The following is a 23480-nucleotide window of genomic DNA, read 5'->3' on the forward strand; positions in this document are numbered from 1 at the left end:
ATTAATAATTGATAATGACAGTAATGATAAATAAACAAACATAATTGAGATTCGATACGTTTAATTAATAAAAAAAGTTACTAGTTTACTAACAAAATCCTTTTTGATAGCAGTAATAGTAGAACAATGAGTTTTAATATTAAGTTCTTGCGTGTATTTTGATCAGCGATATCGATTGGTGATAAATGCGAAGTATCGATGCAAATAACTATTAAACAACCTAATCTAAAAATTAAATACGATTGTTTTGACATTTTCCTATCTAAAATAATAGTTTTCCATTAATTTTGTTGTTTGATTTGAAGAAATCAGCTGATGAAGGCCATCAAACCTTCGGTTTATATATCATCATATCCAAATTGTCGGTTTTGAAATCAAAACGGCTTAAAGGGACGATTTTGAATGCCAATGACAAAGGATGGACGGGGTGATAAAAAAAGGTTCCAAGGCAATGAATTGCAAGACTTATTTTATGAATACCCAGCTTAAATTTTTAAAGACATTTCAAACAGCTGAACAATTTATGATAATTGAAGCTAAACCAAGCTTTTTTCTTATGTTTACAGTTATAATACAATACCAGAACCATATTCGATCATATTTTATAAATTTAACTATGATGTTAACTAGAGACTTGTCGTGAATAATAACTTATCGCTGATTTCTAGGTCGAATAACGGAATCCACACCATTCCTTAGGTTTTGGTTCTAATTAGAATCGATAGATTTATAGTATATTCAAGTATTTCTTTCTCATTCAAATATCCTGTTGCTCAGTTGTTAGCGAATGCGGTAGCTACGAAACACAGAACTTTTTAAAACTCATCATATTACCTTATTAGATGCCTTTATTTAAAGATCGTGTACAGAATGTGTTCACAAAAGTTTCAGTTACTGCGAAGCAAGTTATCGAAAAAGTATGCTTAGTCATCAATATATCACAGCAAACGTTTTTCTTTTGTTTATATACTTCGTAAACCTCGAGAAAGTCTGTGAAATCAGCTTGAACCTTTAATATCGTATCAGATAGGAATAAAAAAATAATAATACTACCATTTATAGCACACAAGAATCTTTCAGTTGCATTAAAAATATATGACTGGATCGGTAGAAAGTGAATCCAACAGGTTCCATTTCTTTCTGTTTAAATAAGATAAGATTAGTTTCAAATAATTTTAGTAAGGTTTAAGTAAGTTTCTTTTAAGTTTAATAAATAGTTTAGTAAATAAGAGATATTGCTTGAATTACTTACAAAAAAGAAGAAAGCATATCAAGAAAAACAGGTAGGTTGACAGCATATACATATATTTTCAAAAAAATTAAATATATCTCTTAAACATTATGAAAACTAGTTCATTATTTTTAATAAACATTTTAAATTAGTATTAAATTTTGGTACTTAAATATATTTAAAATGTTTAGCATGTTATGGTACTTAATTATAAGGCTTGTTAAAAATATCTATATATATTGCAAAAAATATCCGTATTTTTTCTACGATATACCGATATTTTTGAAAATATTGATATATCGAAATATCGATATTTTTCTGGGTGGCTGATACCGCTGGCTCAAAGTGTATTTTGTTATGAACTTAAAAAAAGTTGCAAAAATATTGTTTACTTTAGTTACAGGTTAGTGGAGTTTGGAAACACAACATTTTCTGGAAATTTAGGAAGAAACAATGTAATTATGATGAATAAATCTATTCAGGCACAGGCCGCGAGGCAGTGTAGTGGGTCCCATATTGTATCTCCCCTATATACAACCAATCTACCCATCATAAAAATCACTGCTATGGCAACATAATCATAAGAAAATCTTATTGACCAGATTGTTGGACCACTAAGAGTAATAATATATAAATATAAATAATAATATATAAATAATAATATATTATCAATATTTTCATAAAGATAATTTATTAAAATAATTGCCTACATATTATTTATATAATAAGAGGTTTAAGACATATCTGTAAATAACAGGGTAGATTGTTTTAAATTAAATATAATAAAAACAAAGGTGAAGAATTTGATAGAATAAATAATTTCAATAAAAACTTAACTAACAGATACACTAAACATATATCCTAAAAAAACACTTTTTGGTATATAATAAACACAACCAAAATTATAAATTAAAATTTCTGGCCACGAAATTATCGTTAACAGTAAATTTAAAAATAAAACTGATACAAACGAGCTTTGAACACGGTGATATGACTTACAGGATGACTCATCTAGTCCAAAACGGTATTGAAATGATTCGAAAATGGCAAATGCAGAGGTCGCATACAGAAGATGTTCCGTTTTTCTGTATCTTGTACGATTACGACGTAGTTTTGTGACCTAAGATGGTATGATTTGAATGAGCATTCCATCGGCCTAGTTGTCACAAAGTAGAATGTCCGTAATACGGTTACATTTAGTAAATAAGTATTGTAGATGTTAGGAGTGATCTATAAATATTATAGGTAAATTTTTATAAGTTATTTAATGGTTATCAAATTAATTATGGACACTTATAAAGGCTAGCGCATTCACTTCGAACTCACAGTGTCACGGAGTATCTTGTTGACATAGTTTATAAAGGAATGTCACTGTAATCATCGTTGTAGTTTCTGGTATTAATGTCAAGATGGTGTCTATTACTATATTAAATTAATTAATTATTAGGCCTATAAATTAGTATATAAAAGGTTTTTTTTAATTTAACGCTTTGTTGTGAAAAATCGTTACAATGTATTTTATAAAAGGTATTGTCCACCGGTAGCCGCCATCTTTCCCCATTTTTCGAAAGAACAATATATCTTTTAAGGCTATCCACGAATTGACCCATTTTGAACTGAAGCGGCTGATCAGACAGATCACGACTGATATGTTGGAACTGGTAGTAAAAGAAGCAAGGTCTGGAGAATACAACGAAGTATGCTTTTACCGGTTGTGGAACATGTGGTCGAACGATGTTGTGCCTTTACTCATATTCCGGCTATTTTTGTCGATAGCGGTCCTAATTGATGGTTTCATTTAACTCATATTATACCACACCAAGTTGATCCTACCAAATACAGAGTATTAACTTGGAGTCATGGTTATTCAGATTACCGTTGATGTCGATGGACGACTAGGTGATCCGCATAATTCTTTTCGGCTTGGTTTATTGTATCCACGTTGATTCATACTGAGAAGTGAAGCCTGTAATGTCAGTAATGTTTCAACATGAAAGTTGTAATAACACCACGTGTTGCAAAACCTTTTAGTACATAATGTTCTAATTTATGGAGTTTTCGAATGAAGAGAAACCTCGATATCAAATTTAGTTGAAGATTTGTCCCAGGAGAACTCTTTCTATTAATTCCTTGTTATTGATGGTTATTATTTTACCTTACAGTTTGTTGTCTCTTCGGTACTTTTGATTTCCTAAATCGGTGAAAATCAACTTGGTATATAGAAATAAATGAGATTTTCTTCAAATTGATAATATATTTTTATATTTTGGCTTTGGTAACGTTTTCCGAAGTTTGTAGATAAATTCTGCATGCCAACCCTTATTAAAGGCTTGGACTAAATCTATACGGAATATAGCGAATATAGCTTTTGTCTTTGTAAACTTCTTCAGTGACGTCTGTGATTCGATGCAACTGCTGAATGTTTGTTTATAAAATGCCCACTGATGAGCATGTATTACATTTCTTCTTTCTATAATTGGTTTTCATATTTTCAACAGGAGGTTCTCCAAAACATTTTGAGTGAGATGGGTTTGTAAGGTTTTACCTCATTTAGTGCTTTTCCTGGTTTTGATTTCATAATAATGTGAACCATCTTCTAAATAACTGAGATATGTTTTAACAAAAAGACTCCATTATTCTAGTTATTATATAAATTAAAAATAAATAGTATTTTTGTTATGGCAAGTTATATACTAAATAACTACTGTTAAGGTGTTACCTTATTAAATTTCAGAAATGTGGAAGTTTAATGTATATTTGAATTATCTGACAAGCGTTTTTAATTAGTTTTTAACATTGTTATTTTATGAAAATGAAACTAGGCTCTTCAAGCTGCTATGTAGTGAATTGAATTTCAAGTTTTCATAATTTCGGGGTTCGTATTTGTATTGATATTGTCTGATAATTGCCCCTTTTTTATACTAACAGTAAATTACTGTGAATGTCAATCATCTCCATTAAAATAACATCAATATTAAACCAGTTAACCAATCATCTCAATTGAGCCAGATTACGATATGCAATAAAGTTGAGTGTCGCTGATAATCTATTGAACTGAGAAAAGCACAAGGAAAATTATTTACCTCGGTGGAATTAGACATGAGGTTCAAGCCCTTGAATTATTAATATTTTTACTTGATTTAAGATTCTATTTTTATTTTAAACCTCAGTTCTTTCTTTAATTCCATTATTAGTAACAGCCTAGAAGATATGTTATACATCTCTTTGATCTGAAAAACAGAATTGTTCATTTCCCCTATTATATAATTTTCCCCTATTATATAACATTTCTTCTTTCTATAATTGGTTTTCATACTTTCAACAGGAGATTCTCCAAAACATTTTGAGTGAGATGGGTTTGTAGGGTTTTACCTCATTTAGTGCTTTTCCTGGTTTTGATTTCATAATAATGTGAACCATCTTCTAAATAACTGAGATATGTTTTAACAAAAAGACTCCATTATTCCAGTTATAATTTAAATTAAAAATAAATAGTATTTTTGTTATTGCAAGTTTTATACTAAATAACTACTGTTAAGGTGTTACCTTATTAAATTTCAGTAATGTGGAAGTATAATGTGCATTTGAGTTATCTGACAAGCGTTTTTAATTAGTTTTTAACATTTTTATTTTATGAAAATGAAACTAGGCTCTTCAAGCTGCTATGTAGTGAATTGAATTTCAAGTTTCCATAATTTTGGGGTTCGTATTTGTATTGATATTGTCTGATAATTGCCCCTTTTTTATACTAACAGTAAATTACTGTGAATGTCAATCATCTCCATTAAAATAACATCAATATTAAACCAGTTAACCAATCATCTCAATTGAGCCAGATTACGATATGCAATAAAGTTGAGTGTCAGAGAGAGTTGAGTGAGTTGAGAGAAAAGCACAAGGAAAATTATTTACCTCGGTGGAATTAGACATGAGGTTCAAGCCCTTGAATTATTAATATTTTTACTTGATTTCAGATTATATTTTTATTTTAAACCTCAGTTCTTTCTTTAATTCCATTATTAGTAACAGCGTAGAAGATATGTTACACATCTCTTTGATCTGAAAAACAGAACCGTTCATTTTATCACAAAAACTTATACATTCGACATCAAATTATAATAAATTAAACATTATCATTCTGATATATTAGAACCATCAAATATTTAGATAGTCTATTGGGAAAAGTAACCAAGCTCTTGTTCATTCTCACTTCTTTCTTCATAATAAATAGATATCCATTTTTTGTACTTCCATACTAATATTTACTAAAGGTGATCAATAACCAATATCAAAATAATTTTATATATACAAAAAGTTTTTTTTTCATAGACCTTCAAAGTCGAAGCCCATATTATGGTGATCAAAATGCAAATTTATTAGTTTATTAGACTTTATTTTTCACTATCTACTTTAATACACTTAATTCAATAATCATCTAATAGCCGACTTGGTTAAGGAAAGAGGACGGTTCTCTTAGTGTTGCTACAGTCGCGAGTTTGAATCCTGCTGTGGCATGTTTGTAAATCTATATTGTTTATATTTGTGATTGTCGTTAAGACAAGACGAAATATACGAAATACGCTGTGTACTCGTAATGGCTTGGGGCCCACGTTAAGCCGTAGATCGAATCCAGATAAACCTAAGCTGGTAAAAATGAGACTCTAAAATAAATATACTAAAGACCTGCAAAATAGCCATCTTCAGCACTTATTATCTCTTTGATTTAAAGAGATTTCTAGAAAAATATTAAATATATCTGATACATTCATATTTTTTGCAGTTAGTTTAGTATGAATAAACAACTTTATTTAATAAAGTCTGTTTTTAATCTTAATTATTGATCTGATTTTACTTTAACATAATTTTATGAAATTATTATTTCATAATTACCAATTGTTTGTAAGGTTGATTTCAACAGTTATCTTCTTTTTATTATGATGGTGTCTTGTTGGCCTATGAATGTATGAATGTATATGAATGATTGCGCATTGAAAATATTTGTTAGGTAAAAGGATTTTTGTCCAGCAGAATTTAAAAATAACAAAAATCAATGTGAGCATATTAATTAAACTTTGAACGTATAAAATCAATATTTAAAAGTATTTGTTGGATTAAGATTGAATTGAAGGTTATATAGCATAAATATTGCTTTTCTTTCGAATTTTTTTTATTTTGATACCAGAAGGATGCAATTGATGCTATTCTTTATCAAAGCATTATAACATTATATAGATATAATATAAATGGCATTGGTGTATTGCTTACAATTTTACGGTCCCGATATGAGATGATCATCAGAAGCTTCCAAATAAAATAAATCTCTAAAATAAGACTCTAAAATATACTTGAATCAGAATAACATACAGAACATGAGAAACTGTACAATTAAGAATAACAGGCAATGAAAAGTTGAAACTTAAAATTAACAATCTAACATTATTACCTCATGATCCTCTAGTACAAGTCACATCTATTTTGTTCGTATATAATGTAACATGAATGACATACAGGAAAAGAGAGAGAAACCTGATCGTGGTGCATTGGAAAAGGTTAAAAAGTTTATCGCCGTTTTCGATTTAGAACCATCTTGTGAAAGGGAAAGTATGAATCGTGCAGATCTTCGTTTGATGTTGTCGTTTTAGATGAAATGTTGAAATACTAGGGTAGTAAGAATTTTTATTGCGTTGCTCAACCAACACCGTCGGATAATTTGTCAGGTTCCGATATATCGATTTTGTGTCGAAATCGTTATTTTTTTCGCGATGTGCTTAGTTAATTAATTTTTTTATTTAGAATATTTACATGTTAGTGACGCAAGCATAATCTTCCCGAAGATATGCCATCCATTTAAATTATTTATTGAATAGAGAGATGACATAACAATAATACAGACTGAAAGCTGAAAATTAGGTGATTTTGTTAATAGCGTTCTACCCGTGCTAACACATATATTCTTACAGCATATTCTGATATATAAACATAAATAAAAACGGAAATAACATTTTCAATAATTAGACCAATTAGCATTTCTTTACTTAAAATAAATTTTCAATTTAAGATAGGGTGGGGCAAAAGTCCCGCTACCACTACGCAATTTCCGCTGAGTGGCGATAATAGAACGATTATTTTCAATAATTATTGTAATTATTTCTGCTCATTCTTTTGGCGTATATTTATCCATAATAAAATTTGGACGTCTACACAATACAATGCCTAAAGCGAAACGACACATAACCGAGATGGCGCGCAATGAAAATGGTAGCTGAACTTTTGCTCCACCCTATATTATGTTATTCAGTTTAGGTCCAAACTTTCTTAGAAAGTAATGCTGCTTCGTTATATCCCAACCATCAGTTTTGGTTTCAATGATTTAACAGTGCTGACTATTAGTAGTGATGTGGTGATGATTTAAAAGTTGTGAACTTGTTTCGGATGAAAGAGAATGATCTGGAGGACAAAAAAGTTCGTAATACCTGCAAGTAATCATAAAATTCAACACATTCTTCGAGTAACCACCATCAGTTGATAGTGATATATAGTTTCTTCACTCAAAATGCTATAATTCACAAACTAATGATCCGACAGCTGCCAAATTTATCCACGCATCTTTTAAGGATTAGGGCGAACTAAAAAATATATGGATTTAAATCTAGTAGTGCCATCTATGTGTTAGGCCGGGGACTTTTCAATTGACATGTTAAGGGTCCCTTGATTTTAGTAATACTATTCTAGGAGTTCCCTACTGGCGATTTTGCTGTATATAAGGTAGAGATGTCGATATTTTTTGAAAAAAAATCAATAATTTTCGTTTTTTGTCCTGGTGGCTTGATTAACTGACCATGGGAGGTGAAAATATTAAAACAAAAACGCGTAATTTTTAATATTGTTTACTATATAACTAGTATGATAATTATTACTGATAAACTCTAATCATTATATAGTAAAAACACAATTCTAATTTTTATATTTCATCTATTCGACGTGAAAAAAACGTGTTTACCTTATAACTATGATAATTTCCAAGAACATTCGTTGTTTTTTTACGTACCAAATAAAATATAAATAACATCTTTAAAAAAAAGCAAGATGCAAGTATACATTAACCCACTCAGAACAATGCAAAAGTAGAATTAAGTCCACAGCAAGCATAATAACATTTTTTAACGTACTCAGTTGGCCGTATGGTAAGCGGGTACGTGTGTGCTATTTTTTGCAATACAATAATAATTGTCGAACTGAATGGTAATCATCACGTTATATAATAAATTTATTGTTTTCTATATTTGATAGACAGGTTGTTAGTAAATATTATAAATTAGGAAGTCGGCTGATGTTACGCGTTTCATCACAACGGTCATGTAATAACTTTTCTTTTGATATAATAACATTACAATATCGAAAATCGAATGACCTGTTTTGTTTTCTTGCCGTCCGACCTGGGTATAAAAGAAACTATGAACTGCATAATATTGGGTCCTGTGTTTTGATCAGCAATATTTATCCGTTAAATTCTGGATGGATTTCATTCTTCGGACGAAATTCTGATAATTCCGTAAATCAAATAATAGTTTTCCATTTAGTATTATTGAGTTATTTAGTGTATACAGATTGTAATCACAAAACGCTTAAAATGTCATTTTCGACAATCATTACTTTCGTTGTTTGATTTGCAGAAAGATGTTGCTGAAGATAAATACTGAAAGTTGTTGAATGTTGAAAGAGTCCTCTTGCATGACAACGTTCAACGACACCTTGCAAGATTTGTAAAGCAAACTGCTTCTGCATTCTGGTTGCAGATTGCTCAGATCGATGCGGCATGGTTTTCAGAATTGCGATAGTTGATCGATGGTTGCATTCCTACCAAAGCAAAATTACTAGAAAACGTGCATTACATTTCCCTTTAATCAAAACTATAAACCATTAAAATATGTGAGTCGTGATTTCTGAAATTTAAAAAGTGGTAATTTTGATGTTCAAGGCATAGAACGTTCTGGTAGACCAAGAAAGTTTGAAAATTTGCAAGAGTTATTGGATGAAGCCCCAACCTAAACTTAAAAACCATTGGTAGAAGCGTTAAATGTGGCCCAATAAGCGATTAGCAACTGATTAAGAGCAATGGGGAGAATCCAAAAGAGGGGAAGATGGGTGCCACATCAATTAAATGATAGACAAATAGAAAAACGAATAATCGTCTGTGAAATACTGCTTCAAAGATATGATCGGAAGTTATTTCTAACTCAAATAGTGACGAGTGATGAAAACTGGATTTACTTTGAAACCCCTAAGTGCAAGAAATCATGGTTATCGATGGACTCCAAGACCAAATTATTTTGCTCTCAGGACAGATTATTAGCGTTTGTAGTCCAGAGTGGCGTGTCATATTACGAACTATTGAAACCTGAATCATGCATTGACGGTTAAAGATACGGTTACCGTTCGACTATCAACTTTTCGCATTAATGGCAATTATATCAAATCTCATAAAAAATTTGCACATATTAGACGTATAAAATAGCCAATTCACATCACAGATGATCTCTGCATATAGAGCTAATTGCAATCCACCTTCTCATTTTATCCTAGTTAAAAAAGAGATAGAATGCTTTCCAAAGTGTCAGAACATGTAACCGAATCAGTCTGGTCGTCCATATTGTCAAATGTTCACCAATTTATTTTAAATATTAGTGATAATAATTATCATAAAAAATGACGTCTCCCTTAACATAATTATTTTAAAAAAATGCTAGTCTGGAGAACATTCTTACAGCATTGGAGAATTTTCACCTGCTTGTGGGGAATAGATAACCCTTTCATGTACTGTTAGGAAACGTTGATTTTAATAGATCAATTGAAAAGTCCCCGGCCTACCAAATTGTTAAATGGTGTAAATATCACCATTGACGAAAGCTAATTAAATGTCCAAATATTACCTTTAATATCAAACAATTTTTAAGGGCTTATAATAATGTTAATGAAAACGTTATAATTCAATTTGTGTATCTAGATGAGACATGGATATTCTAAAATCGATCATAAGAACGCTAATAAAAAGAAAGCCAAGATATCAAACATCTATTCATGGTTCATTTTTCATGTAGGTGGCAACTATGGTTTTATTCCTTGAGCAGAGTTAGAGTTTACTTCCGAGACCAAGGGCGACTGCCTTGGAGAAATGAACTATAACATGTCTTTTCTCTAGTCTGAAAATCATCTGTTATAGAATTTGGAGAAACCATCAGTTATTGATGCAAAACATAATTAAGTTTTGAAGATACCATGTTGAAGCGTAAACTCTTTAAATTTTGTATTTCGGTAAATTCAAATGAAATATTTACTTGTGTTTTATGTAATTCACATTTACAGAAAAATATCTGAAAATAAAACAATGTAGATCAAAGTCACAGAGTCACGGATAGTTTTTCGACTTCTTCCACTCGTCACGTCGCTGCGTATTCAATCAGTAACATGCAGGTGGAGGAGGATGTACAAGCAAGAACTATTTAGGTATGTGAAAAGAAACATTATCTAAAATAGCACCTATGGTCAGGATGAACTCATTCAAGAAACAACGAATAATCTACTGTATTAAAATTGCTGTCAGCGGGCCGGCCAGGTTCAATGAAAGTAGAGCCAAAAATAATTGCTTATATGGTATATATTGTATCACCCATTTGGTTTTATTGGAATTTTACTGTTTTATAGAATATATTACACAGAAAAATAGGATTAATTAATTCTTCCATATAAGCTTTAACCACGCCAAATTTCAAGCCCCTTGGTTTCCTTCTAAAATGCAACATTTTCGTTAAGCCGATTAGTATAAGAAGATAAAATTAAAACGCTCCAAAAATTCGTACGCAAATTGCCCAAGTGATAGAAGTTAATGTTGGTTTAAAATGGACTATTTTTAAACCGACTTCGAAAAAGGAGGAGGTTAAACGTTCGGCTGTATATATATTTTTTAAATATGTTCGTCGATTTCTTCGTCAATTGTGGACCGATTTTCAAAATTCTTATTCTATTTGAAAGCGTGCACTTCCGAGGTGGTCTCATTGGAACTAAATCGGGATCTGTTGGGGCGAAGGGGGACAATCGAGGAAAACCCTCAAATTTCAAAGATTTTTTTTTATAACATCCTTATTAGAGACGCTTAGTACAATCTTAATTATTATTATTATTACAATTAATTTATTACTACTTTTCCTATGTGCTTGGATTAATTAACAAGCAAGGCGAGTTCGAAAAAATACATCAGTATGTATTCCTCAATTATAAAATTATAATTATTTATTAATTATTAACTTATAGCTATAGTTTACACTAATAATACACACTAAATGTTCACACAAGTTTGTATGGTTTTGTTCGTTTCAATCTCCTGACATCCTGCGCGCTGTCCAGCAGTTGTATTGCTTCCACGTTAGTATGAATTAGTAAACTTCTTTCGTGTTTCAAGGCGAAATCCTGCACAACTTCGTAAATCCATTTGATTTCCAGGTCATCGTGCAGTTCTTCATTGGTTACATAGCGATAGGCATTGGTAATCAATCGAAGAACCTTGTTTTGACAGCGCTGTATGACTAACTGATTTGAATTTTTAGTGCAACCCCATATTTGCACCCCATAGGTCCAAATTGGCTTTATAATTGTGCTATAAATCAACCTCTTTGATTTTAGATCAAGTTGAAAGTATCTTCCGACTAACCAGTATAGTTGTTTTATTTTGGTTCTAATGTGTTTTGCTTTTTGTCTAACGTGATGCTTCCAATTTAATCTACCGTCAAGATGGATTCCAAGGTATTTTGCTGATTCTGCTTGAGGAATCGGGCATCCATTGAGTGATATAATTAAGTTTTTATTATTTCGCCTTAATGCAAAATTAAGGTGGACAGAATTGGAACTATTAAGTTGAATTTTCCAATCTTTTGTCCGTTTGTAGATTTTGTTGACTGCCACTTGCACTTTTTCTATTGCCCTAGACAGAGATATATCTTTTGCCATAATAACTGTGTCATCAGAAAAAGTTCCAAGAAGTGTTTCTTTTGTTGTTGGAATGTCAGCAGATACAGGAGAAGTCCTAAGACGCTACCTTGTGGAACTCCAGCCGAGATATTTTTAAATGTCGAGAACGCCATTTCGTGCGATACTCTAAATTTTCTTCCGAATAAATATGACTCCAGCAATTGACAATAGTTACGCGGTAACAGTTTGCTCATCTTACAGATTAATCCCAAATGCCAAACCCGATCAAAAGCTTGTGAGACATCCAGGAATATTGCAGGGCAGTATTTCTTTTCTTCAAACGCTCTTTCAATAGCCACAGTTACTCTGTGCACTTGATCGATAGTTGAATGGTGATTTCGAAAACCAAACTGGAAATCTGGTATTGTTACCAAATGTTTAACACGTTTAAATATCAGCTTCTCAAATAGCTTTGATATTGCAGGTAGTAGCGAAATAGGCCTGTAAATTTCAAAGATACGTAAAAAGTTCTCATATATTTTTATCTAAAATAATCAGATATTTGTTTATAATGTTACTGTTGAGCTGTTGTGATGGAAAAACGGAAGTTGTTCAGTGCAAAAGCTCACGTTAAAGCTTCAAAAAAGCTTCAGTTTGCTTTTTAACCACTAACCATAGGACATAAAACCTCGTGGAAACATAGTAGACAACTGATTCCATAGTGTAATGGTTAGAGCGCTTAGCTTCCAAATGGAGCTCCCGAGTTCGATTTCCTGCGGGGACAATAGCTTCTTTTTTTTAATTTAGTTAAAACATTTGTCAAATCACCTAGGCTAGGTAGCGAACTTGTTTCTTTATTCTTATTTTTACTCTGTAGACCATTGTAATATTAAATAAAATAACTGCGTAATTTATTGAGTAAATATCTAACACTAAGAAGAGAAAAATAAAATATTTTCAACAAAAACATTGAATCGGCTTCAAAAAATAAATCAGGAACTCATCAAATAGTAAAAAAATATCAAACTTAGGTTTTAAAATAAACAGCCGGCTTGGTGGCGCAGTGATAAAGGTGATAGGACTGTCCTCTGTTTCCTACTGTTGCGATAGCCCCGGGTTCGAATCCTGCTGGAGCATGATCGTAAATTTATGTTTGTGAACAAGGAAAATGATCCCAGTCACGCCAGTAACTAGGCTGGGTAAGACCGGATATCTTCTGGGATGATTTCTAAAGTTGGTCACTCGCCAGTCGGTAGGCTTAATGCTGAGGACCGTGGTTCGGAGCCCACGTTAAACTGTAGGTCCATTCCAGATAAATCCATAGTTAGTAAAAGGAGACTTTAAAATATATATAAAAAACGTTTTAATATATAAAATACGTATAGTAGATAGGTTAAATAAAGTTTTTGTTTATTTTTATTTAGTTATTATAATAATTATTATGTACATATTTTATTTTAAAACGCTTTTTTTTTTAATAATCAAGCTTGATTATTTATTAATTTTTAGTGAGTTTTTTATTTATTTTTTGAAGTCGGTTAAATTTTTTTGCTAAAAACATTTTATTATTTTCCATTAATAAATCTGTCGAAATACTTTAAGTGAAATCGAATGAAACATTGGGATGGCATGGAATACATACTAGCTATAAAAAAAGGTACCATATGGTCTGAAAATGAATATATTATGTTATGAATTATGCAAAACGTCATATATTATCTACAGAAGTCTGTTTTGGAGATTTATTTTGGTTGGACATTTAGACAATATAAAATGACCTGACGAATACAATCCGATTTCCGCTACACCTTCAACTCTCCGTGTTTGACTATCGTTTATATAACAATGGTTTTTATTTTCGACCCACTGAGTGTAGGTGTAGGTGTAAAGTGACCAATAAACACGATACTGCCGAATAATATTTTCAACGGAAACCCCCTTTCAGACCGACCGATTGAGGTTAAACTGTACACAAATGTTCCTTTAATGAAATTTATGAATCAATAAATTTCAGTCTTCCCCTTCACCGTGCATATAAAATCGGACTTTGTTAAAATATCAGCACGTACCTTTCCAAATGAGTTTCTATAAGTAAATTTAATTTATGTGATTAAATACGAGTTATCGGGTATATATTGGTTGAAAATTGTTCGGTCTACGCGAGGAAAAAAATTTTAGCGAACATATATTAATTTATTCATTAATATATTAGTTATTACTACATATACCAGATGCCCCGGAAAGTCATTACAGCTTTTCCTAATAAATGTTAAGGTTAAAGTATGCAATGTTATGATTTGACACAAATGTGAGTTAATGCTAACAATATTGATAACTGGGACCATGGAAGTAGTTTTTAAGTTTAGGTAGCTGTAGATGGTGCGCATGTACGTTTGGAAAGTCGTGGCTTGAGTATGTGATAGCTGGGTCCCTTACGAATAGTGTGGCATAGTTTTCGTCGGGAGGGCATGTTTCACGTTCGTGCTACGATCATAAGTGAACGTCAAGTGCCGACTGCCGTAGAGCAACGTATTATCACACGTTTTTTAGTGTGAGAAGGCGTTAAAAAGACAAGTAGAAATTTTTCTGCGTTTGCGAAATCACTTCGGTAGTGACTGACTGAGTAGGGCTGCCGTTTAAATGGACGAAATCTACACTACAGACGAGACATGGGTACACTATTACATTCCTGAAAGCAAGATGTCGTCTAAAGAGTGGAGAAAGAAAGAGGAAGAGGCGTCAGTCAAGGCGAAGACGTTCAGGTCCGCGGGTAGGGTTCTGTGTACGTTGTTCTGGGACCCGCGAGGCGTGCTGTACGTCAATTTCGTGCGCACCCAGCCTTTACCCTCTCCAACCTTCTGAAAACACACGTAAAACCACCCGCTTATCCCTCGAAACGGAAGAGCATTCTAGCACGTAGTGTCATTCTTCTGAAGGATAACGCGCGTCTCACGCTCGACGCAATATCGGCATCAGGGTGGGAGGTACTGAATTGTGCCAATTGTAGAAAAAAAATTGAACCTACTGGAATAAGAAACGCTATCGATAATTTTGAGCGCATTATTTGGGTTCAAATTAATATTGAAAACATTATTAGTGAAATATCAGCTATAAAAAGTGATCAACCACCAGAAAATAAACGCAACTGTCCAGGCAAAAGTAAATTTTATCTCCGGATTTATAATTTAGAGGTGTATGATCTTACAAAAAATTGTGAAAAGAGATCGAATTCAATTTAAAAATCATCTAGTAGTTGCATCACTTCTCTTTTCGAAATACTTTAAAGAGTACTGAGGTAAATTTTCTGAGGATAAAATAATTTCCGTATGTTTCTCTTATACCACACTTGATAAAGAACTATTATGAACTGAACCCTCAGTTATTTATTGAAGAAATGATTGCAGAACATTAAATGGTACAGCACCTTTTCGAAAATTTTTAATAGCAAACGATCCAGGAGACACGTTGAAGGAGACTAGACAATTATTAGAAACTGTGGTAACAACTCCCATGACAACATCAAAAGGTCATACGTCATTGAGAAACCCATAACGCTTATGCTTGCTAACCTGAACAAGATAATCTAATCAATGTTATGGGTCAAAATTATTTTCTTCTGTTCTTTATTCTCCATGCGCTCTATTTTCTATTTCAAATATTTTATAAAATATCGAAATTGGAGACTTCAGTTGCTGGTCACTGGTTAAAATAAACATATGCGCAATGATGTTTAGAACAAATAATTGGCTAAATTAGATAAGTCTAAATACAGATCACCATTATAAATTTTAGCGAAGAATATTAAAAAATAAAGGCAAAATCTCAAAGTTTCAGTTAAAAAAATGCATATCTATTTTAAATGTAATACAAATGTATTCGGAAAATAATTTATTAATTATCAATTAGGCGATTTCAAACTATATAATAGCAGACGACCTTGTTCGATGAATAATAAACGAAAAGAAGATTAATGATTATGTCAAAGTTCAACCGTGGGAATGCGATAAAATTACACAACGTTAAAATAAGTTTGTTGTTTTGATCGTTTAGATCGGCTTCGGCATTTTGTGATATTACGCTAATAATTCCGTAAATGTTTATAAATTTTCTTTGAATTCGGAATCATCAATGTCCTACAATTAATAAATTTTATCTATGTTATATCTCTTTAAAATAAATCAGCTAATATCAACAATATGTTAATATTACAAATATTTCTGATTTTTAATTACATCTAGATACCACGGGTAAGAATGATAACAGTAGCTATGAGAGATAACAAAAGTTTACATAATTGTTATAAAACATGATGTTATAAAACAACCCATTTAGGTTAGCATTGGAACGTTGGTGACGACATAGTTATCATAGCAAAAGGTAGACTAAGAGTGTAGAAAAAGTACAAGTAACAGTTAACAAGATCTCCAAAAGGACTAGAAACTGGAAAATACAGCTTAGTAGCGCGAGACAAAAACCTAATTATATCATCTGGCGGATGCCGGACTCCTGAAGCCGAATAAGCTAAATAACTCAGCATCCATCTCCATGGTAGGTTATATAAATTGGAAACATCATGTTAGACAAAAAGAGGAGCAGGTCCTTAAAGTCAAGTTAAGTCAGCTAGTCGAGTCTAGTTAATTGGAAGACACCCTCAAAGAGACTGTATATCAGTCAATAATAAAGCCAATTTGGGCCTACAATGGGCTACAAATATGAGGTTGCACTAAAATATAAACCAACTAGTAAGCCAACGCTGCCAAAACAAGGTTTTACAAATAATTATCCATGCTTATCACTACGTAACCAATGAAGATTTTTATTTTGTTCCGGCCTAAAACCAGGCGGTGGAATACAAGACGCATACCTGGTCGTGGAGACTTGTCCTGGAGTGACAAGTTGCACCGGGTTATGTGGGACTTCCTCTGGGCTTAAAAATACACTAAAGTGAAGCAGTTGACCTCTGTGGGTCGCTGCTGCTACTGCATTAAATTTGGCGATATGGCACCCTCTCACCGGGTAGCCGTTATTGGATACGAGGACCAGGCGAAAAAACAGATAGTGAAACTAACTATAGATTCGCGAACTTGAGTTAACACACAACTGGATGATGTTGTATGGGGGCAAAATTTATGACCGCAGCGACGGATGAGGTTGTTTCAGCCTAGAAAAGAGGAGGTTAACGGTGATGCGGTGCTAAGCCCCCAGCATGTCGACCAGCTCGCCAACAAGCGTGTTTTAAGAAGAACTTGAGCTGAGTTGTTGTTCGTGTAAGCATTGGGATATGCAATGCTTAATTTCTGGAGTATCAGTTTCCCTGTGAATTTGATTATTTCTGACAAACCAAGGAGCCCTTAAGATTCTCCTATGGGGGATATTTTGGAAAACTTGAAGTCGACATTAGTTCCGTAGAAGAGTGCGAACCGTAAGATGTTAATTATCTTGCAAAATAAGCATTTTATGGAGATGAGAAGTCAGCTAGAAGGGCTGATCAGAGAAGATCAGGTTTGCTATCACCGAACATTTCTGGATTGCTTTCTGGATTTGGGAATGCACAACCGAACCGAAGTGGAGACCTAGGTACGTGACGTTATCCAGCCATGGAATTGTTGCGAAACCAAGCGCAAACACGGAACGAAGAGTTGCAAGATGAGAAATAAAGTTACTGAACTACTACTATTACTGGACAATACGCAGCGAAACAGAAGAACTAGTTTAGTGTAAAAATGCTACTCTTAACTTTAGCTTAACTTGTTTAGTTTTATTTTAATTTGCGAAATATAATAGAATAGTAGTATTAAATGAATGTGTAAATTCAAATTGTACATATCTAGTGTAAGATGCAATTAAAAATTTTAAAACATATAAAGCAAGTTTTTTTATGTTGCTTACAATTCACATCCTATACTGCTAGTTGTCAAGCCGCTTTAAAATATATTAAATTATAAGTGAACTTATAGTTTGGGCATCATTTTAGTTTATTTATTACTTTTCGTTTCATTATCTATTAAGTATCCATTTGTATTAAAGAATTTTATTTAAAGTTATTTTCAAACATCCAAGAAAATTTCGCAGGCTTCAACACACCGGATATTGTTCAACCTCAGTGGACAGATAAAAACATATAAACCCCATGCAACATAGCACATCTTCTTACATGTTAGCAACCTTCCGTGTAATTAATGGCTCACTTTAAATGCTTAAGAAAAGAAGTGTCATCTCTAAAATCGACGTTGTATACGTGTGACAGACAAAATAGTATAAACACGTCTTGTAGGTTATATTTCAGTGTATTATGCGTTTTGTTCCGCAAGGGTTAAAACAGGCGTTCGGAGAAATGTTTGATCTCTCAGATGTCGTTGAACGTTTGATGAGCGACGCATCTACGGTAATGACAGCATGCTCAAAATATGCTAAAGCATCATCGGTGAAGAATAATTAATAAGTTAACTATGAGAGACAGGCTAACATTAAAAAGGGTTATGGCAAGGTAACACAAATCTATTGCGGCACAAGTGACAGCAGAACTCAATATTCATTTGAGTCACCGTGTTTCGACAAAAATAGTACGGTAGGATCTTCACAAACCTACACACTTGATAATTGGAATGGTCCCATGAATCTTCATTTACATTTTTTTTACAAACAGCTAAGTGTATATATGGAGAATCCCAAAAACTACCTGGCGAAGAAGACCAGATTGCCTGATTAATACAGTTAAGTTTAGAAGAGGTTCAGTTTTGATTTATGTGACAATAACGTGGTATTCTTCGGTTATCTCATTCATATCAATAGATGGACTATTGAAAGTAAATATATCAACATCTTCAATGATCAAGTTCTTCCTGTGATATTACGTGCATATATAGAGCCAAAAAGGTTTTAGAATTTCATCAAACATCTTCCCTGGCCAGGACACTGCCAAATCTCAACATAATTCCATCGTTATGAGGAGTTTTAGAGCAGATAATGTGAAGTATATTTCCATTTCCAACTTCGTTCAAGCAATTAGAGAATGTTTTGAACATTCAAACAGCAAAAATTATCTCTTAATTCAACCAAATTAGTAGTATTGCTACATAACTAATTTAATTTCACAATCTTATTACAGTAATGTGAAGATACATTTATAATATTTTGTGAGAAATGTAGTAGAGTAATCAGTTATTCTAACAATAAATATTTCCAGATAATAAAAATAAATGACAGGATATTGGTCTTTAATCATCTGATATTCTTAATAAAGGCAATTATGGATACAAATGGTTTATTATTCAAGTACAAATATCTAAGCGCAGGTAAAAGGTCGGACTGGTCCTCGCGAACCTAACTATGAACCACGGTTCTCTTTATTTGAGTATTTATACCCTACAGAGGGCGCGCATGTCTATATGTAGCCGCTATACGAAAGAAGGTAAAATAGATAACGAAAATATTGCCCTATTTGCTCTAGATCTTACCACAGATTAATTTCTGTAGGTATGCATACTACAGATTAACTTCTGTAGTATATCTCTTTGTGCCACTATATAGTATATCTATATCTATATAGAATTTTGTCTGTAACCACCTCATGGCGTAACGGTTCCATTTCTTGAGTGTGAGCTGATTGATGGACACTTAGTGTCGATCAGAGGCCACTAATGCTCGTGCACGCTATCATATTACTGTGATGGCATAGGGAAATGGACAGAGTCTAAGTGGTTTTTTTATCAATTTAAAATTAGAGCGTTATCATTTAACAATTATATTTACGTCTTATTTAACACTGAAAATGGGTTGTCTTACACAAATCACAAGTTATATAAACTACGATATGATATTTACTCAGTTTATTTCGCCGCGAGAGTTTGGCCATAAATGATAGGGCCGATTCTCACAAATACGAACACGAACCACGTCTACAACAAAAACTCTGAAAACTGGAAATGGGATAGAGTGTAAGCGGCTTTTTTATCAATTGAAAAATAAACCGGTATTGTTTAACAATCATGTTGTCCTCTAATTTAAGACAGAAAATGGGTAAGCTTAAATAAACCACCAGCTTATTTATCTACCAATTATATCCGCTCAATTTATTATGCAGCAAGAGATGGTAAGACCAATTCACACGAATATTGACATAAATAACGCCAAAAACAATAAAACAAAACGTTAAATCTTAAAACTTACCATATGTATAAATGCATTTAGCCTAATTGAAAATTACATTAAACCCATATTAATTTTTTTTTTATAAAAGCACTTCATTAGCCACTTTCTTTTAATTACTTCACTGATTTTTTACAAACACGCGTACACTGCTGGCGTGTTGTCTTGAAAGAAACTTTGCAGGGTGTTGGCAGATATTCAGTTTTCCTTCAAAATTCAAAAATAATTCGATAGAGATTAATCATCGTATTAATTAAAATGTAAGTATCATCGTATTCTGCTGGATCGAAGGTGATTTCAGATAGTCTACAGAGTTAATGTTGCAATCGAATCTGCCCCTTTTACAGGCTTACCCTGACGATGGGGGCTATCGAAAGGTGCACACTAATTATATTCAGCTGGTCCTCTTAATCACATTACGGATCCCCGGATCACTACAAATAAATATCTTAAAATCCCCAATAATCAAGTTCATACTATGCATATACACAATCCCAAAATGGCCACTCTTAGTTTATGGAGCATTAGAATATCATCAAAAATCTTCACTGACCAGTACAATTGCCAAACCTCAACATAATTGAACCATTATGAGGAGTTTAAAAGCATATAGTGACTACATTTCCATTTCCAATATCGCTAAAACAACTAGTGAATATGTTGGTACAAAAAAAGGACAATATTTTGATGGGACTATTTCATTTTGCTCTTTTATTTAGTCAGCTGATATTACAGGATTCTTTACTGTAGTAATTACTACATTCCATTTTTAATGATCTTGCATTGTGTGCGTTATGTGCATAAAATTATCGCATTATAATGAGCATAAAAATAGTAAAACTATGACGAGGTCTCAATCTTTTGAACATCTAAAACTTTGATCTGGTGGTTGGCAAGGTCGAATTTATTTACGTTGGTCTATATACTTTAATTTTACTATAATCAATTAACTTGTCATTTTTTGTTATTCTCCTGTAGTTTAACATTCAAACAATAAAAATTATCTCTTAGTTGCTACTAAATTAATAGAATTATTACATAACTAATTTAATTTCACAATCTTATTACAGTAATGGGAAGATACATTTTTAATATTTTGTGAGAAATAAAGTAGACTAATCACTTATTCTAACAAAAAATATTTCCAGGTGGTAAAAACAAATTACAGGATATTGGTCTTTGATCATCTAATATTTTTAATAAATGCTATTTTCAATAACAATGGTTTTTATTCTAGTACGAAAATCTAGCCGCAGGTAATAGGTCGGGCTGGTCCCTACGAACCTCGCCATGAACCATGGTTCTCTTTATTTGATTATTTGCACCCTACAGAGGGCGTGCATGTCTATATGTAGCCGATATACGAGATAAGGTAAAATACAAATCGAAAATATTGCCAAATTTTTTCTAGATCTTACCACGGATTAATTTCTGTAGGTATGCATACTACAGATTAATTTCTGTAGTATATCTCATTTTGCCACTATATAGTATATCTATATAGAATTTTGTCTGTAACCACCTCATGGCGTAACGGTTCCATTTCCTGAGTGTGCGCTGATTGATGGACACTTAGTGTCGATCAGTGGCCACTAATGCTCGTGCACGCTATCATATTAATATGATAGCATAGGGAAATGGACACAGTCTAAGTGGTTTTTTATCAATTTAAAAATAATCACATTTACGTCTTATTTAACAGAGATAATGGTTTGTCTTACATACATCACAAGCTTATTTATCTACTAATGAATGATATCCATTCAATTTATTCTGCGAGAGATGCTAGGACCAATTCTCACGAACATTGACATAAATAACGCCTAAAACAATAAAACAAAATTTGCATTTCTACTAGCCAGTTTTCGCTCTTACAAATACTTATTAGAGTTTAATTAAACACATCAAGCAGCGCAGCATCACATGTTATATAACATTAGACAGCACGACATTGCAGCCCTGTTTTTTTTTTAATAATTTTATGAGTGCTGGGACTGGTATTTTAAAACTTACCATATATCTAAATGCATTTAGCCTAAACCCATATTGTGACTTTTTATAAAATTTTGAGGGGAGTTGGCAGATATTCAGTTTTCTTTCAAAATTCAAAAATCATACGATATAGATTAATCTAGGTATCATCATATTCTACTGAATCAAAGGTGATTCCAGATAGTCTACAGAGTTAATGTTTCAATAGAATCTGCTCCTTAATGCTTTACTTTTACAGGGTTACGTTGACGGTGGGAGCTATCGAAAGGTGCACACTAACTTATTTTGTATCGTATGCGTTATGTGTATAAAATTATCCCATTATAATGACTATAAATGATAGTAAAACTATGACGAAGTTTCAATAAAATTATCTTTTGACCATCTAAAACTTTGATCTGATGGTGGTTAACAATGTCGAATATTTAATTTATTTACATTGGTCCATAAACTTTTATTTTACTATAATCAATTAACTTACCATTTTATTGTTATTCTCCTGTAGTTTTAACATGAAAGCAACAAAAATTATCTCTTAGTTGATACTAAATTAATAGAATTATTACTAACTAATCTTATTAAAGTAATGTGAAGATACATTTTTAATATTTTATGTGAAATAAAGTAGATTAATCAGTTATTCTAACAATAAATATTTCCAGTTAATAAAAACAAATGACAGCATATTGGTCTTTAATCATCTGATATTCCTAATAAATGCAATTTGCGATAAAAATGGTTTATTATTCAAGTACGAATATCTAGGCGCAGGTAAAAGGTCAGACTGGTCCTCGGGAACCTAACCATGAACTACGGTTCTCTTTATTTGAGTATTTATACCCTACAGAGGGCGCACATGTCTATATGTAGCGGATATACAAAATAAGGTAAAATACAAATCGAAAATATTGCCAATTTTTTTCTAGATCTTACCACAGATTAATTTCTGTAGGTATGCATACTACAGATTAATTTCTGTAGTATATCTCTTTGTACCACTATATAGTATATCTATATAGAATTTTGTCTGTAACCACCTCATGGTGTAACGGTTCCATTTCCTGAGTGTGAGCTGACTGATGGATACTTTGTGTCAATCAGTGGCCACTAATGCTCGTGCACGCTATCATATTAATATGATGGCATA

At 32.4% G+C, this 23480-nt stretch overlaps 1 protein-coding gene and 1 non-coding gene across 2 annotated transcripts in view; one reads left to right on the forward strand and one right to left on the reverse strand.

The window, feature by feature from the left end:
• Positions 1 to 23480, reverse strand: part of LOC143195283 (transducin beta-like protein 2) — a 253458-nt gene that overhangs the window by 51683 nt on the left and 178295 nt on the right. The gene's annotated exons all lie outside the window — the stretch shown is intronic.
• On the forward strand, positions 21779 to 21998 carry LOC143189357 (small nucleolar RNA U3). Its single transcript, XR_013003818.1, has one exon. It is a non-coding gene; the product is annotated as a small nucleolar RNA U3 (small nucleolar RNA).

Source organism: Rhynchophorus ferrugineus, unplaced genomic scaffold (assembly GCF_030347505.1).
Source record: "Rhynchophorus ferrugineus isolate W39M unplaced genomic scaffold, kcgeb_rfMv2 rfM1, whole genome shotgun sequence".
In the NCBI taxonomy this organism is placed as follows: Eukaryota; Metazoa; Arthropoda; class Insecta; order Coleoptera; family Curculionidae; genus Rhynchophorus; species Rhynchophorus ferrugineus.